The 19,788-nt window shown below is 42.0% G+C and overlaps 1 protein-coding gene across 1 annotated transcript in view; it reads left to right on the top strand.

Moving 5' to 3' along the window:
- The window catches only part of cdh23 (cadherin-related 23), a 270,521-nt gene that overhangs the window by 170,269 nt on the left and 80,464 nt on the right, over nt 1–19,788 (top strand). The gene's annotated exons all lie outside the window — the stretch shown is intronic.

The following is a 19,788-nucleotide window of genomic DNA, read 5'->3' as shown; positions in this document are numbered from 1 at the left end:
TGTTACTGTCAAGTGACCTCTTCCATGGCCTCATGGGATTGTAAAGCGTCCATTGTATGCACACTTCAGAATCTCACCGGAAGTCATCCGGGAAGTAGTTTTGCCGTACTCTAAAAATACTGCTTTTTAAATATGATGTTCTGCGTGTCTCTGTGTGAATGATCTCATACTCAAGCATGCGTTTTCAGCATCTGCCGTCTCACTATTTGAGGACATGAAAACATGAAATTCATCACCAGAGCTGCTCCGAGAGTCACTTCACAACACACACAAAAAATCAGGATTATGATTATACAACAACAACATGATTATACATTAGGATGTTAGTATTCTCATCTAACTCTTTGACATCCATAAGATTCCTCTCCCTTTCACGGCGTCACGTCATTCATTTGATTTCAGCACACAGACTGTTTCCAAAGCGCTGAAGGTCATCCCACACTAGGAGTATAAATCACTGTGAACAACCACATGCAGCTCATAAATTCAGCCTATTATCACTCTCCCTCTGTCACTCTCACTCATGGACGCTATGGAGATCAATACTGATCGATACGCAGTCCAGGCTCTGGATTCAGGTGCTGGACTGGTGTCTGTGCTGGCTAGTCCTAATCATAAAAACTCATTCTAGTTCAGAGCTTCTGCATTGTGAGGAGGCAGTCCAAGAGCTTAGATGCATAGAAAAAAAATCATGCAAAATCAGAAATCATGGTGTGATTTGTTGGAAAAGCCACTTTGAACTTTTAAACAAAACTTTTCTGTTTAATATTAAAAGGGTCATATTATGACGAGTCAAGTTTTCCTTGATCTTTTGAGATCAAAGAGCGTGGTGTACTATGAAAACACTCTGTAACTTTCAGAACTTCCTCTGCTGTCCAAAAGAAGCATTTATAAAAAAAACAAAAAAACATATTTATTGACAAATAAATAGTCAGAAATTTGATTTGTGATTAGGATGGATTTGCAAGATAATTTATTCATAAAAAATGCAGGTATTATTACCTCATTGCCAACACTAGAAAAGACTGGTTGACTTTTCTATATCTCTGATCATTTTAGTTGGACTTTAGATGTTTATAAGTGGAACATTATAAGTGGACTTCAATAGGAAAAAAGAGTATGACCCCTTTAAAAGGGCCAAAATGAAAAACATATATATATATATATTTTTTTTTTAAATCAATCAAATGCAAGACAGACATAATTGGCATGCAACCAGCTTAAAGGTAGGTACGGTAGTTCTCTTACGAGAGGTCTCTCGTACTGCGTAAGATATCTTACGCTAGGGGAAAATCCTTTTCCGCGAGATATTGAAGCCAAAAATTATCCTTAATTTTGTAATAATGCAAAACGCGTTGCAGCAGCAATGCAGACATAGGCGAGACAGCTCGCGCGCCTATTGGCTGCTCTGCGGCAACTGCAGCAGCCTATCGAGCGAGGCCTGGCGTGACGCCAGACCCAATCAGGGCACTTCGCGCCCGCTGCGTCACGTCCCGCCGAAATGGGCGTGGTCTAGGCCTATAAATATCGCTCGCAGGCAGCTATTATCTGATTTTTCATCCTTCAAGCGAAGCACACGCATCGCTGGAGCTGGATTAGAAGCCGCGCCGTCGAGAGAGAGCACCTTCAGCGGGACGAGTCACTGAAGTCGCTGGCCGCGCCGCCTTCCTGCCTTCCTGCTGCGCTTTCCGGCGCTTATATCCTTCTCTTTTATTTGCACTGTATTTCTGTGTGTGTGTGTCGCCGCCGCGACACACATTTCTAAAAGAGCTAGCGTCTTTTTAAAGATGCCTTCCTGCGGCTCGTGCAGAGCCACACTCAGCGACGGGGACCGCCACGTGATCTGCGTTTCCTGCCTGGGTGAGGAACATGCAGCTCTCGCGCTCGCTGACGGCGGATGCCCTCACTGCGAGCTGATGGCAATGGCGACTCTGAGGACTCGCCTAGCCGTCTTCACCGAGACTGCTCCCCCGCCCGCCGCGGCGTCGCGCCGTAAAAAGCGCCGTGCCCAGCGGGCCCCGGAACCCTCCCTCAGCCGCCAAAGCTCGCCGGTTCGCCCGCTTGCTTCCCCGGCTTCTTCTGTTTCGCTTCCTGACGGACAGCGGCCGCCGTCTGCCGCCGCTTCCGTTGATATCGCGGATGAGGAAGCCCTGCTGGGAGAGGATGATTCCTGCTCTATCCTGGCGTCAGGCAGTGAGGATTGGGCGGGCTCTGAGGACCCCGCACCCCCTGCCCGCACTTCGTCAGGCAAGAGAGCTTCTATTGAGACGGAACTCATGCGAGTACTCGCACAGGCCGCGGCGAGCCTCGGCCTCGAGTGGTCTTCGCCTGAGCAGCCCGCTCACAACCGGCTGGATGGATTTTTCCTGCCTGGGGAGCGCGCTTCGCCTGTGTCCAGACCGGCGCCTTTTCTTCCTGAGTTACACGAAGAAGTCGCCAAGTCCTGGAGCGCCCCCTATTCTGCTAGAGTGCGTCCTGCTGTTTCTTTGGCATTCTCCGCCGTTGACGATGCCAAGAACAGAGGATACCTCTCGCTGCCGCCGGTTGAAGAGGCGATAGCGGCCCACTTATGCCCGCCCTCCGCTGGACGGCGCGCTAAGCCGGCCCTGCCCTCTAAAGCTTGCCGCACGACGTCGAGCTTGCTCCACCGCGCTTTCTCCGCCGCCGGGCAAGCTGCGTCAGCGTTGCACACCATGGCAACGCTCCAGATCTTCCAGGCCGATCTCCTCCGTAAGCTGGATGAGGAAGGACCTGACGCGATCTGTGTGCCGGACTTAAGGAGTGCCACGGACCTCGCTCTTCGTGCTACTAAGTCCGCAGCGCAAGCCATTGGACGGACTATGGCTTCTCTCACCGTGTCTGAGAGACATCTCTGGCTGACGCTCTCGGAAATGGCCGAGTCTGAACGCACCGCGTTCCTCGACGCCCCGCTTTCCGCCACAGGCCTCTTTGGATCCTCCGTCAAAGATTTCGCGGAGAGATTCGCAGAGGTACAGAAAGCGTCTCAGGCCATGAAGCACTTCCTCCCGAAGCGCTCCAGCTCTGCAGCAGGCCGTGCGAAACCGTCTGCTCAGAGCTCACAGCCACAGCCACCGTCCACTGCCTCCACTTCACAGCGCCGCCAGGCCAGAAGCGCGAGACCGCGCTCCCGCTCATCCGGTCGCCGCCCCGCAGGACGCGGCTCGCGACCTAGGATCACGGTGAAGCCCGAGGCCCCGAAGTCGTCCTAGCACAGCTAGGAAAACGACGGTGTTCCAGTCCCGCTGCGGCCGGACTCACACCAAAGCTATTCGCTCGTCCAGTTCCAGAAAATGTGACTGTTCCAGTGTTTTCTGCAGCCAACAAGTCGGTTCTGTCACCCGCTTGCCTGCACACAAATGCCGTTTTCACGGCTACCCAGATAAATCCCCAAAAGAGTGTGTTTTCTGGTGTCCCGGCCACGGCCGATGGTGTTTCGTGTGTAGTAAGAATGCCCACTGCCCAGTGCCCATCCCTACACATAAGCACAGCCTGTCACACAGGGCTCGCGCACATAAAACCGACTCAGATCGGTTGCGCTTCAAACATGGTGAACGTGCCCACTACCCAGTGCCCACTAACACCACGTTATGCATGTCTCACGGTTTCTGTAAAAACGAAACCAAAGTGCACTCGCTTCACGCAAGCGAACGATGCTTTCAGTGTGATAAATGTGCCCGCTGTCCCGCGCCCACATCCACACATAGACATGACAGTTCCCACGGGAACCGCCCAGCCCTCCCCCTCGCGGTTAACCACCGTAGAGGAGTCGAGCGCGGGCAATCTGCCCGCTGTCATCAGCGCGCCCCATGCCTCAAATGTCACGAGCGACACGCTTGTGTTACAGCACACCGAAGCTTCTCCATCGCTGAGCGAGCGGAGCGCGCTTCGTATTCGACCCCTAGCTATCCATGCAGACGCATGGGCAAAGCTACCCGGGGTTTCGAAATGGGTGCTGAACATTATAGAAAGAGGCTATTCGCTGCAGTTTCGCCGACGCCCTCGCCGCTATGTGGCGCGCGTCGAGACCACGGTAAAAACAGAAGTAGCACATCTACTTCGAGCCGAAGTGACGAAACTATTGAGCAAAGGGGCCATAGAACCTCTCTCTCAAGATCAGAGCGAGGGAGGGCTATACAGCAGATACTTCCTGGTACCGAAAAAAGACGGGGGTCTCAGACCCATACTAGATCTAAGGCAGCTGAACAAAGTGCTTGTGAAGCGACAGTTCAGGATGCTCACGACCAGGCAAATCCTTGTGCAGATTCGCCAAGGAGATTGGTTTGTGTCAATAGATCTGAAAGACGCGTATTTTCAAATACAGATAGCGTCACGTCACAGGCGATATTTGAGATTCGCCTTCGAGGGCCAGGCATATCAGTACACAGTCCTGCCGTTCGGTTTGTCCCTAGCACCCCGTACATTTACGAAGTGCATGGACGCGGCGCTCGCACCCCTCAGAATGAGAGGCATGCGAGTGCTGAACTATTTGGACGATTGGCTGATTCTAGCGCAATCTCGCGCAGTGCTCATAGAACACACGACCATTTTACTCGATCACCTCGAGGATTTGGGTCTGAGTGTCAATTGGGCGAAGAGCTCCCTGTCACCCAGTCAGAAAATATCTTTCCTGGGCACAGAACTGGACTCACTATCCATGATAGCGCGACTATCACAACAGCGCGCGGTAGACATTCGACGCACAGCGAACTCTTTTCGCTGCGGCGCGTCTGTCCCGCTCAAAAGATTTCAGAAGATGCTAGGTCTCATGGCCTCAGCATCGTCAGTGCTCCAGCTGGGTCTGCTACGCATGCGCCCGCTGCAGTTTTGGCTGAAAGCGCGAGTCCCACGCGAAGCGTGGGCACCCGGTTTGCTTCGCCTCAGGGTCAATCAGAAATGCGTTACAGCTCTGAAACCCTGGAAAGCGAACGACTGGTACCAATCAGGTGTAAGCCTGGGGACTTCCTCGAGGGTGAAAGTGGTGTCCACGGACGCGTCCACCTCGGGATGGGGAGCGCTGCTCGAGGGCAGACCGTTCTTCGGCCAGTGGTCAGAACGGGAGAAGCTCCTGCACATAAACTGCCTCGAAATGCTGGCAGTAGACAACGCGCTGACGCGTTTTTGTCCCCAAATAAAAGGTCACCACGTCTTGGTCCGTTCGGACAACATGTCTGTGGTGTCCTACATAAATCGCCAGGGCGGCATCAGATCCGAGAAACTGTACAGGCTGGCAGAACGCCTCCTAGTATGGGCTCAGTGCAACCTGCGCTCGCTCAGAGCAGCGCACGTGCCAGGGATCATGAATATAGGACCAGACAGACTGTCCAGGAACAATGTTCCGGCAGGCGAATGGTCCCTACACCCACAGACAGTCCAACTGCTGTGGAAGAAATTCGGCAGAGCGAAAGTGGACCTGTTTGCGTCTCAAGAAAACGCTCACTGTCAAGAATTTTTCTCCAAGAGCAGGAGCGCGCTGTCCCATGTGTGGCCCCGCCGCCCGCTCTATGCTTTTCCCCCCGTCTCTCTCCTGCCTCAGGTGATAGAACGGATCAGGGAAGAAGGATGCTCAGTACTGCTGGTAGCACCGTTCTGGAAAAACCAACCTTGGTTCCCAGCCGTGATGCAGTTAGCAAGTACTGCCCCGTGGCCGGTACCAGTGAGGAGAGATCTCCTCTCACAGGCCCGCGGCTCGATCTGGCATCCTCACCCGGAACTATGGTCCCTTCATGTCTGGGCCATCAACGGGTACATGTTGGACTCCCTAAAGGAGTATTAAACACGATCACGCAGGCTAGAGCTCCGTCTACAAGACGACTCTATTCTTCGAAATGGTCAGTGTTTTCGGGCTGGTGCACAGCCCGTGGTGTGTCACCCACAAACTGTGATGTGACGGAGGTGCTTTCCTTCCTACAAGAGCTGTTGGATGGGGGCAGGGCCCCCTCCACGCTCAAAGTTTATGTGGCGGCTATAGCAGCGTTCTCAGAAACAACGCTTGGTCAGTCAATAGGAAGGAACGATTTAGTCATCCGCTTCCTTAGAGGAGCTAAGAGACTGAATCCTCCCAGACCTCCCTCAGTCCCCGTATGGGACCTTTCTACGGTTCTGGAAGCCATGAAAGGTGCGCCATTTGAGCCTTTGCAGTCAATCGATTTAAAACACCTGTCTTTCAAAACAGTGTTTTTGCTGGCTCTCGCTTCAGTGAAGCGCATAGGGGATCTGCACGCGCTCTCTGTGAGCGCGGCGTGCATGGAGTTTGGGCCCAATGACTCAAAAGTTATACTCAAACCTAAGCACGGTTATGTTCCAAAATCCCTCAACACACCGTTTAGGGCGCAGATTATCTCTCTGTCAGCCCTACCGGTCCCTGATGAGGAAAGAGACGCGAGCCTCCTTTGCCCAGTCAGGGCATTACGAGCTTATGTGTCTCGCTCGTCTGTTTTCAGACAGACGGAACAGCTCTTTGTTTCGTTTAGCGGACGTTCTAAGGGACTAGCCGCGTCGAAACAGAGCCTATCCAGATGGATAGTTGATGCTATAGCGCTGGCATACGCCTCCAAGGGCATGCAGTGCCCTTTGGGTGTCAGAGCGCATTCCACGAGAGGCATGGCCTCTTCGTGGGCCTGGTCAAGTGGGATTGCCTTGCAAGATATTTGTATGGCGGCAGGCTGGGCCTCCCCGTCTACATTTATAAGGTTTTATAACCTAGAGGTTCCCGCCCTGCAGGCCAGGCTGCTGTCGGTCTAAACTACCAGTATTATCTGACCTGATGCGTTCAGCTCAGAATGCTGCGTTTGCTGAGCACAGCTCGATGTTCGACAGTTTAAAGCTGGGCAAACTGTGTAAGACCCACATTTTTTCCCATCAGTTCAGGCCGTACCCCGCCCTGTCTGTATGATGAAATTCGCGTCCCTTCGACGCTACTTTATGTGGAAAAGTGAGGCTGCACCCCTCCTTCTTCCCGGACTCTCTGTGAGTTCACTGAGTGATTGTGCACTATATGTACCCCGGGCTTTCGCCCTTGGGTCTTTGGTGTCAGATCTCAGCATGCACGGCGTTTTACATTGGGTCCCCTAGCGTAAGATATCTTACGCAGTACGAGAGACCTCTCGTAAGAGAACGTACTCGGTTACTAACGTAACCTCGGTTCTCTCTAGAAGAGGGAACGAGTACTGCGTATCTTGCCGTGCATGCACACGCTCTGGTTGCTTCGATGATGAAAAACCAGATAATAGCTGCCTGCGAGCGATATTTATAGGCCTAGACCACGCCCATTTCGGCGGGACGTGACGCAGCGGGCGCGAAGTGCCCTGATTGGGTCTGGCGTCACGCCAGGCCTCGCTCGATAGGCTGCTGCAGTTGCCGCAGAGCAGCCAATAGGCGCGCGAGCTGTCTCGCCTATGTCTGCATTGCTGCTGCAACGCGTTTTGCATTATTACAAAATTAAGGATAATTTTTGGCTTCAATATCTCGCGGAAAAGGATTTTCCCCTAGCGTAAGATATCTTACGCAGTACTCGTTCCCTCTTCTAGAGAGAACCGAGGTTACGTTAGTAACCGAGTACGTTTCATAAAAGGGTCAGAGAATGTGAAACATGTAAATTATGACTGTTTCGAGATACTTTGACTCACATTATATTACGGTTCAGAAAAAAATTATATGATAAATTTCATGTCTCTTTTACACATCTTTTTTTATGTGTATGGTGTCCAAGACACACTTTTAACTGAAAATCTGACAGGGTCCCTGCGGATCCTTAAAAAGTCTTAAAAGGTCTTAAATTTGATTTTTTTAATTTAAGGCCATAAAAAGTCTTAAAAATTAAAAAATTTTTTTAAAAATGTCTTATTTTTACTTATGAAAGGTCTTAAATTTTAGATGACACTTTGACTTACACTTATCTAAATGCTTTCGAAATTAAAACTATCTAATTAGCGTAGGCCTACGTATTATTTTTTTTATTCTATCTTTGTGGATTTGCTTGTTCACGTGACAATTCGCGTCACTTACGGCAGCATATTAGCCTATGATATTAGCCTACGTCTGTCTCCTGCACGCGAGAGGAGAGAAGAAAACGAGTAAATGTCAGTTCAATTGTAAGTTCATTCTTTATGTGCTTAGGAGTGTGCGATATTGTCTATGAATTATGATGATATTGTAATCATTGTTTTAACTATGTACGAGGCACTGCGAGTGCGAGCTGACATCGCGTTTCTCTCATGCTTGCTTTCACTGCGTGATGTGTCAGTGCAGTTATAGATGTCCCCAAATGAGTTTTTGTCTTATATTTATATCATATTATGTTGTTAAATTAGAATATCACATGAGCCAGAGTGCCGTTTTCCTTTGCACAATTGCAAATGTGCTATTTATTTTATACAACAGTTAAATTAACAATAAAGTTAACATTGTGAGTTACTTTTTGGACACAATATTGTCAATTTTCACTTTATAACGCCGACGAGAATTTCATAATGAAGCCGTGGTCCAACAGACAACGATGATTTTTTTCTTTACTGAAATCCGCGTTTTGAACGAATCATTTTAACGATTCAATGAACAATCACTTGTTTTGAACAAATCGGTTGACTCCAACAACTCGCTTATTAAGACAGTGACTTGCCGCCACCTACGGGTGGTTTTAGTTTCATATTTAAAGTATCCTTTAATTAAAACGTTAAAATTATAAATCATTTCATATTTAAATATTGAATAGCTTTATTTATGCAATTGTAAATGAAGTGTAAATATAGTAGGCTAATGTCAGTTTTGATGCCGCTTCTGTGTCACCTCTGCACTGCAAGGATGGAATTTAATTTAATGATTTATTTTGACATTGGTACTGTGTTATTCTAATATAATTTAATTTGAATGTTAGAATTTGACATAAAAGGTGATGCATACCTATAAATACGTTTAGAAACAATGTCCATATATAGGTGAAAATGCCCCTGGAAATCAATTTAAGGTGTCAAATATTGCCCCTTAATAAAAATGTTAATTTCGGTCACTACTGTGAACTGACCACTGCATAGAATATAAAAAATATGAATATCTTCATGGGTCTGCTGTCAACAACAGGCCTAAACCAGCCAGGATACCAGTACAAAAACACAATCATTCAATATCATCTAATTATTATCAACAAAACTTTGAAAATATCTAGACATATTTTTGTCAATATTGCGCACCCCTAATGTACGGTATTAATTTTGATTTCTTCAGGTCTTAAAAAGGTCTTAAAAAGCCTTAAATTTGACTTTAAAAATTGTGCAGATACCCTGATCTGAATAAAAAATGTATCCTCAATAAATTGCATTTTTGTTACTGACCCCAAAGGTTTGTATGTAATGGCATTTCTAGCTCTTGTTCTCTCTCCATCTCTGATGAGGCAATCGTGTGTGGCACTGAGTCTTTTATGTCGATAAATGCTGTCTGCTCTTTGTCACTGGTTCCCTCATGACATGTAACGGCCTGTAAAGTCAATAGAGTAGTAACTTTACCCACAATGCCCTGAGGAGTAGCTGAAACACAGCTATGTGGCAGCAACCGTATGATTACTCACTGTTCTATCTTTTTCTCTGTTTTCTTTTCTCTTTTTTGTAATATCTCGATTCTCTCTTTTCCTTACCAACCATCGCTTTCAAACAGCGGCTATATAAAGAGCTTTAAACAGTTGGTTGATTCTTGTGTTCTTAGATTCTTCACCTAAACCTTTAACACTTTCCCATTGCAGCGTTGCAGTCATTGTTATTTCCTTCAGGAATTGCAGATGTAGTTGTGTCTGTACCTCTTATTTTCTCTCTGAGGCTCTATGTGTGTTAAACAGATGTCTGGACTGCTGCTAATGTGCTGCTGCTAACTCACTTGAGCAGTTTAGAAAAAGAACACACACACACACACACACACACACACACACACACACACACACACACACACACACACACACACACACACACACACACACACACACACACACACACACACACACACACACACACACACACACACACACACACATCCATATGTTCCAACATATACATTTACATAACTGTCAGATACCTGTCAGCTCTGACTCATTATGATGGATGCTCATTTTTTTCTCAATTTGTTTAAACTATAATTTCATTTTAAGTTGCACTCAGTACATTTTGCTTGTTGTTTAGCTAACCATTATAGATAGATAGTTTGACCTTCCACCTCCCCAGCTCCACCTGCCTAGATCTGCTATGGGATTATATTAGATTATGTCTATTTATGCAGCAGCAGCATATCTTACATGCTCACAGCGTGTCTGTTTATCTATTAGCAGTAGCAAGTCCATACTTGCTTTGCAGCAGCAGCGTAGCAGATCAAGTCCGCCAGTACCAAATACATGAACATTGCCATATTCAATGCCATATTCATGTTGCTCAACCCCTACTAGTATATATTTCTTTTATTTCAAGAAAACTTTCAGACACACATTAAGCCAAGTGCTGGAGCAGATCACTCTGTCAGAGCCGATTGTTCTTTAAATGCTGTTTTTAGTCTTTCTTTCAACTTAATCTGTGCCCGGGAACCCAGCCCAAAGAGCTTAGGCTCTGAGTATCTGGATTGTGAGCTATCAGTGTGTTTGGAAGACCACTTGAGACACTTTCTCCCTTAAAAGAAGAGCTCACAAACCCAAAGGCCATATCACTCCACAATTCATTCATCTCTATGCCACTAATGCCACCAAACAGAATTAAATAGAAATTTAAATGGCCCAAATGCTATATCATTAGAAATATGTAAGGGCCGGTGTCATGACAAATCGGGTCCTCCCTCGAAATTGGGCCTATATCAACTATCAGTTAAGGATTATACTAAGTACATACGAACAATGTTAAATTAAAATAAATAAATAATAATAGTAGCCTATTAAGTGAATAATTGAAAATCATTACATTCCTTTTTTAAATGAAATATTTGGACATTTAACACTTAATTTAACACATTAAAGATGACTGTGGTCAGTGCAAATGTGTGTATAAACTAAGCTATCAGGCTAATTTGGGTATCTGTATGCTATTCTAGGGCGTAAGCTAACTAATACAGACAGTAATGGCCATTATAATGTAGTTTTGTAGGAATTGTAATCAGGCGCTAAAGAGAGTACCTATTAAAAGCCAATGGGATCACTTGGGGGTCTGTGAAAATGATCAAGATTTCTTGTGCCAAAAACATTGTTTTTTCATGATCACTTTCCTTTAGACTTACCTTTACCTTTAAGACATCTTATGTAAATGACCACTGTTATGCTAAACTTTTCACATCTGAAATGAGAAACACGTAGTTCAGGTTTGCTGTCGGGTTTACTCTTTTCCTAATGCTGGGATTCTTTGGAAAGATATGCAGTGCCGTAGGTACTACACAGAGCACCTTTTAACCTCTTTATTTCAAAAGAGCATGAAAAGCCTTTTTTCTTCAATTTTTCAATGACACGGCCCCTTTAGCACTATTCCAGACTATATCACACCATAAATATAGCCTCATTAACCCTTAACGACCACTTATTACCCGTTCATATTATCTTTTTAACATGGTCATAAAAGCTCTATTATTTCATTAAGTGAGTTTAGTGCTGTGATCCTGCAAGCACGGGCCCGTAAAAACAGCAGCAGACTCATGGCTCAATAGCATGGCCTTTCACGGTGCGCCGTTACTGCACGAGCTGTTAAAGCAGGGGATCCAACACATTCACTGTGAAAAATAGTGAGTAAGCAGTCGTTTACCTGGTGGTGTTTCCCCAGCTGTATCCCTACAAGCCCCATCATTAAAGCTTTGTGAACGTAGCTCTACTTGTGTGGTTTTCAATTTGGTCACTTGATTGGTCACATGATGCTGACAGAAACGCTCTAGTTGTGAACAATAAAAAAAATAATACATTTGAATATATTTTAAAATGTAATTTATTCCTGTGATGGTAAAGCTGAATTTTCAGCATCATTACTTCAATTCAATTCAAATTTATTTGTATAGCGCTTTTCACAATACATATTGTTTCAAAGCAGCTTTACAGAAAGTGCATTTCAGAAATGTACATAGAAAAATACAGTTAGTTAATCATGTATTAATTTAGGGCATAACATATCGCCAGCGTTGAGTCGTCTCTTCACAGGCGTCGAGTCGTCTCTTCACGGGTGTTGGGGCATCTGAAGTTTCCATGAGAGACTGGATACAAACTGGAGCTGACGAACTCTATTTACCTCGGGACTAGCGTCCCGAGATAACAACAGAAAAGCAGATTGGAAATAATTAGCATAGCTGCTGTTCATAATATTAATGCATTCAATCTGATTCAACTGTAGTATAAAAAAATAAGTATTATGTGAATGCTTGGCTAAAGAGATGCGTCTTTAATCTAGTTTTAAACTGGGACAGCGAGTCTGAGCCTCGAACAATATCAGGAAGGCCATTCCAGAGTTTAGGAGCTAAATGTGAAAACGCCCTCCCTCCTTTAGTGGACTTAGATATCCTAGGAATGACCAGAAGCCTCGAATTTAGTGATCTTAAAGAGCACGATGGATTGTAGGGCGATAGAAGATCCGTTAAATACCCAGGAGCTAAACCATTTAGGGCTTTATAGGTCATTAGTAATACTTTGTAATTGATACGGAACTTAATAGGTAACCAGTGTAGAGATGATAGAATTGGTGTTATATGATCATATTTTCTTGACCTAGTAAGAACTCTAGCGGCTGCATTTTGGACTAACTGTAGCTTGTTTATTGAGGATGCAGGACAACCAGCTAATAAAGCATTACAGTAATCCAGTCTCGAGGTCATGAATGCATGAACTAACTTTTCTGCATCAGAAACAGATAGCATTTTACGTAGCTTAGCAATGTTTCTAAGGTGGAAAAAGGCTGTTCTTGTAACATATGAATATATGTACAGTATATACTTCGTATACTTCAGTCTTCAGTGTCACATGATCCTTCTAATATGCTGATTTGCTGTCTTGTTTGGCAGTTGACAAGTGTTGATTTTGGACCCTGTTTTAGAATGAGACATTTGTTCTGTCCACTTTATAGTTTATAGTACACTTTATAGTATACAGTCATGTATGCTTTATTTGATTTAGCAAATTAAAGATTTCAAATTTGTAAAAGGTGTAAACATTTTTATTAAAATTAACAAAGTATATAGTTTATAAGTCATAAATAGTCATAAATAATACTTGTACTGAGAGAAATATTTTCACACAATGTATATCACTGACCAGATGCCACTTGGTTTGATATTCAGTATTCATACATGAAGTGTGATTTTAGTGTAGTTTTTGGGGTCATTGTTGTTTAAATATCTAATGTGCAGATTGTTCAAAGCAGAAATAAACGGGAAAATAACAATAGATTATGCAAACATCATCAAATATGAGACAAATTCTGCTGTAAAGGTTCTCATATGTCAGGTTTTCAGCTCAATTCAGTTAGTGTTGATTCAGTTCAGTTCAATAACTGTGTGAAGTTCATCAATTATGAAATGAGTTAAATGAATCTTTAAGCAGCTCTACAGAAGACAACGGTGTCATTATTCACTTTGAGTCAGTTCATTGTTGATTCAGTCCAGTTCAGTAACAGAATCGATGTTGCAAAATTCATCAATTATGAAAATTTGATTCAGCTATAATGCAGCTTTGCAGAATACTGTCATAGTCTAATTCAATTCAGTTCAAATTTGTCAAACGTTTCAGTGCAGTCAAATTGTTAATGCAGAATTACTGATTATTAAGGCTACGTCTACATTAATCCGGATACATTTGAAAACGGCGTTTTCATTTATAATCCGTCCACACTAGCGTTTTCAGGCGTTTTCGGACGTTTCAGTGTGGATGAGAAACTTTTGAAAAACACCTGAAAACGCTAAATTCACCTTTACTGCGCATGCGTAAAACCCCACAAAAGATCACTGATATGATTTAGATCGAAAAATAAATAATGAAGATATCGCACAATTCTTCTGACAGGATCATTTTATTTAGTAAAATATCTCACCATTCACTGATGCGGTCCAGGTCGCACGCAGTCACCATATGTTTGGTCTAGTTCTGCTCTCATGTATTGCCGCAGGACAGCAAACGTGAGTAAATTCTGTCATCTTTGCAGGACTGTGATATGAAGAGTGTGCAATGTAGAATATTTTTAGCAACAGTGTGAAAGTGAATAGCACATAACAGGCACAATACTGGTATAAACATGAATATCTATTGGTACAGTATGCGTCACATGACAAAATCTACGTCATCGTTTTTAAATACCACCGGTTTCACAGTCCAAACTACAACGTCAGGAGGCTCAGTTGAACAAACATGATATGATTTATTCCTGGCTGCATCACAAGTCAGATTGTGGATTGATATCTTTAAAAAAATTCTTCTAATAGTAATTTTCTACATAATCTTATTTATTCCATGGGAAGATTTTTTTCTATCCCTTTTTCTTGAGAACAACTCTCTCTAAATCTATTTGTTATTTTCAAAAAGGCATTTTTTGCAGTGTAACACAAAGTTGTGCATCACAAACCCCCATATACACATAACCTATTGTGTGTTTGATAAGGCATTCATACACACTCAGAGACATTGTTTAATATTTATCAGTGATGGCAGTGGTTATCATTATAAATATTTATAGTGATTTAGTTTGTATGTGTCTCATGAGATGAGGGCAGCTCATATCTGCTAAATTGCTTCTTTGTTTTCAGTGTGTCTTTTGACTGTGGTTTGTTTGTCTCTCTCCATATCCTATTTATTATTTTCACTTGCATTTATACACTCTCTTTTCCTTCAGCCATTATAGCACTAATGGATTTATGTCCCTTTGAGTGTGTGTGTGTGTGTGTGTGTGTGTGTGTGTGTGTGTGTGTGTGTGTGTGTGTGTGTGTGTGTGTGTGTGTGTGTGTGTGTGTGTGTGTGTGTGTGCGTGTGCGTGTGTGTGTGTGTGTTTTAGGGTGTGTTATTGTGGTTTGTTTGTGTTTGTGGTTTGTTTGGTACAGTGTCATCATGTCTATGGAAAGTCACCATAAAACATGGAAACCCGTGTGTGTGTGTGTGGTACTGGTATTCCCTACATTGTGGGGTATTCCCTACATTCCAATACCAGTCATTTTGGACCTTGTGGACATGTTTTGATCCCCATGAGAAAAACGGCTTATAAAACATACTAATTGGTCTTTTATAAAACTATAAAAATGCAGAATGTTTTCTGTGATGAGTAGGCTTAGGAGTAGGGGATAGAATATACAGTTTGTACAGTTAATTAAGAAGAGGAGAGGATCTCTAGTATAGACATAAGTGGTCATATTTCTTTATCTGGGTTTCTGTTCTCAATTTTTCTCTCATCATTCTTTGCGTATAGTCTTCTTAATTTTTTTCCCTTTAATCATAAAAAGCAAGGAGGACAGTCGCTGATGATGATCTGTCTATAAAGTATAGCTGCTGGCTATATTCAAACCTCATATGCTCATATTGCCAAATCTCTCTCTCTCTCTCTCTCTCTCTCTCTCTCTCTCTCTTCCTCTGTCTATTCTGGTATAATTTGGCTGTGTTGTTCTTGTCACACTCGTTTTAATCCCTCTTTTATTGTTGTTGTTGTGGCCAAATGTGAACGGAAAGCGGATCTCTCTCTCTCTCTCTCTCTCTCTCTCTCTCTCTCTCTCAGTCCACAGCACATCTCTTCTTTCTCCTCCCTTTCTTCCTCTCTCTTTAAATCACTCTTTTACTCATTTTCTTATCACGGTCCTCCAGTTCGTTAAGACGTTCATCGTGCGCGTGCGTGTGTGTGTTTATTTAATTGCTGTAATAGGTTTATTCAGTAAACAGTTGATAAGACTCAGACATCGCCCTGAGGCAGCACTTGTCTTTCCTGTTGTGTGATGTTTTTTGCATGATTTTTTATTTTATTATAAAAAAATAAATAAAAATAAATAATACAATTATATATAATTATGTACAGTTTTTATTCACATTTCCTGGATAGCATGAGTACAAATATGATATTGATTTTATATAACAGTTCAATAAATAAGAAGTATTTGCTTTTGCTACGAAAATATTACCTATAAAGCCAGAGCAACTATTGTGCGTCTCCAAGTTTATGTGTAATAAATTCTGTTGAATCAAATTTAAAATGTTTTTTTCTTATGTTTTTTTAGTTTTTCTTAAAGCTACTTTTTTGTAATGTTTTTTTTTATGCTTTTCTCATTTAACACAATAATGACTTTAAATTGTCTTTTGGGGATAATTTCTCAGCCAATTTCTTATTAATCAGTTATTAATTTTTCATTGGATTTCTGAAATTTTCTCCACACAATTTGGCATGTTTCATTGTGTTCTCACAATTTTTTTTTTTTACTCCAAGCACAATTATGCAAATTTAAAACCATGTAACAGATATTTAATAATATTTGAATAAAGGGTGAAGGGTCAGTTTTCCTAAACCAGCCATCACTTTTGACCACGACTGTTCAGGGCCGGGTTTCCCGATAACGATGTATCTTAGCTCTTAAGAGCGCTCTCTACGTGCAAGGTTACGAACGCTCGCAGCAATTCCACGAGCGTTTCCCAAAAATGCACTTAACATGAACGCGCGAGAACGTGTTTTACGTGCTACTTAAGAGTCGCTGTCCATTCGCGAAGTGCTGAAATATAACCTTATATGGAATCGTATTCTGAACGTTTAGCCTTAATTATTAGGTTTAACCTAATAATCGTCATCTGTGGATTAGCAATCAAGACAAGTCTAAAGTCTACATTCAGGCGGAGATAGCCTACTGACAAAATGTATGAACAAAAAAACAAACAAGAAAAGATACCTTTCAAAAAAGATTAAATTAATGTAGGCCTAATTTTAGAGGAGATAGAGCGAAACAAAGATGTTATTTTTAACAGATTTAAAGGACACCATACAAATAAGGAAAAACAAAAAATCTGGGTGGACATTGCAAACTAACTGCAACCCGGGGTGTTCAAAGATCAGGGAAGGAGGTCCGCAAGAAATGCCCAATACATGGCTGGTTTTCGTGCACGTCAGCAAGTCATTGACAGTTTTGTTTTTTTATTCATCCCTATTTTGCCCAGTCTTTAAAGCATATTTCCCACATTACTTCTTTTATGTTTTTTTTTTTTTGTTCATTAATTTAATTTTAGATGTGTATTTCTATTTTTTCTTCCCTTTTTAATTATTTCATTTATGAATTCATTTAAACAAAACACGAGTACAATAAAGCGTACAATAAAGTACAATCAAAACCTATTATGCTCACGTTGCAGTGTAATCTGTTAAATCTAGATAAAAAGTGTAATCTCATAAATCTGTCTTCTTACGATGCACTTGGGGATTTACGATTACTCCAGAGCACTCGTAGTTCTACGAAGATTTTCAAGTGCTACTTAAGTTACGATGCTTTTGGGAAACAGACCATAATATTAAGATCAGTCGTACGATCGTTTTTACGAACTTCTTAGGCTTTACGATGCTTTTGGGAAACGCAGCCCAGGACAGTGGAACTGATTGTATTGTCATGGATAATACAGATTTATATGATTTTGCAAGTTTTGATTGGTTTAAATGCACGTGTATGTGTGAAAGAGATTGCTTATGGAATACAGTTGGCATTATATTACTGTGTATTTCTGACAGGTTTAAGACAAAATGTTGTAAATGCCCTTTATGTTTTAATATTTTCCGATACACTTGTAAATGTATTTTTCCAAGCTTTGTCAAATGAGGACATACCATAGAATTCTATTATTTTTTAAATAAATGTAATTCCACAGGCCATCTAACCTAAAATAAAACTTTTTGCTGCTTTAGAATGAATTAAAAGATATTTTAAAACCGCTTTTTATTCATTATGAATCACCTTTCCTTTTGGACGTCCCCATAAGAATGTTTAGCCCGATTGTTACTTCTGGAGACATTTCTGTGCTAATCTCAGTAGATTAGCGAGGCCCTTAGGGTGTGTTGCGTGTGTGTTTTGGCAGATTGCTCCATTGGATTAATGTGTCACTAACAGCTTAGTCACAGATTCACCACCGAGACTAATACTCTCGCTCAAACACACTCCTCTGAGTGTCCTAATAAGTCGAATTGACTCAAAACATTTGAGGAAACTTATCCCATCAAATTAATTAAGTAGTTAATAGTATCTCTCAAAACTTGACATTAAGTTCATCTGTTTTTTTTTTTTCTCCTCCTTTTTTTCAAAGAGTGAACTATATGGTTTATACAAAGTTAACAAATTTCCACTCAGTGTTTCTGCTCGATACATTTCAGTTGATTGTTTTTAAATCATTGACTCTAAATTAACATAACAGGATCTAAAATCTAATCATCATATCAATTATATATGATCAAATATTGTAATAATTTAAAATGACTTTTTATTTTATTTTAGTGTATTTTAGAAAGTAATTCCTGTGATGTCAAATCTGAATTTTCTGCATAATTACTCCAGTCTTCAGTGTCACATGATCCTTCAGAAATCATTTTAATATGCAGATTTACTGCTCAAGAAACATTTCTGATTATTATCTATGTTGCAAACAGTTGTGCTGCTTCCAGAACTGAAACATTTATATTGTATTGAAATATTTTCTGTTGCGGTCATGGCTCAAACTGTTGTTGGGTGTTTGGTCTTAGTGAATGAAAAGAGGCTTTTTGGTTGTGTTGATGGTCTCTTGTCTCATCTGTCACAGCTAGATCTCTATTGAGGGTTTTCTCCTCACCCTGGTGTCACTTTCACTTTCATTCACTCTGAGATGTTGTCTGACATGTGTCAGTTAGAGAGAATCGCCTTTTCAGGGTTTGGTCAAAAACTATCAGGTGCACATTTAGGCCTGTCTTCAGGCTGGTACTCTGCTCTTTCACTGAAGTTTTAGTGTCTTTGTAAATCTGTTGGGTTGCTGTCTGGAGTTTTAGGTGTGTGTGTGTGTGTCAGGAAGAAGGGATGGAGGAGAGAGAGAGAGAGAGAGAGAGAGAGAGTGAGATGCTATCACCTCTGCCGTCCTCTCTCCGCTCTGATCCCTGTCTATCTCACCTGACCTGCATTAAGTCTCCTGTCATGGTAGCGACTGTTGTCACACTAACACCTGGAGCCCAGCACTGTCATCACTGCACTTATGGGCCTGTCAATCACACACAGAGAGAGAGAGAGAGAGAGAGAGAGAGAAACAGAGAGAATTGTGAGGGCATGAAGACACAAGAAAGGGGAGGATTTTGTTTGTGCAAAAGGGCATGAAGGAGCAATAGAGAGAACAATAGAGAGAGAAAAATAGATTCTTTCATTTATTTTTTCTGGTTTGTTCAGTTGTTTATTTGCTCTTTTTATGTTTATTTTGTTCATTTATCCTGAACTTTGTAATTTCATAAGTTTATTTCTTCTTTCTCTTTTTCCTTTGTTCTTTTCTTTTGCGTTGTTGTGTGATTTGTTCATGTTTTTATTTTCCATTTATTCATATTTTTATGAGTCTGTTTTTTGTTTCTTTGTGAAAAAGTAAAACAAGGCTATAGAGAAGATGAAAGAAAGACTAAGTCTTTGATCTGTTCTGTTTCTTTCTTTCTATTTTGTGTTCCTTTTATTAATTTTGTTCTTTAATGTTTTGTTCTTACCTTAGAAATAATTATTTTGTTCATTTGTTTGTTTATTCTCTGTTTGTTATTTTTGTCTCTGTTTTGTTTGTGCTTTTCTCCTCAAATTTTTGTTTGTTTGTGGAAAAGTTTGTGGTAGACTATAGAGTCTTTAATT

The sequence above is a fragment of the Leuciscus leuciscus genome (assembly GCF_965113295.1).
Source record: "Leuciscus leuciscus genome assembly, chromosome: 22".
Lineage (NCBI taxonomy): Eukaryota > Metazoa > Chordata > Actinopteri > Cypriniformes > Leuciscidae > Leuciscus > Leuciscus leuciscus.
This window is presented reverse-complemented; position numbering and strand designations above follow the sequence as displayed.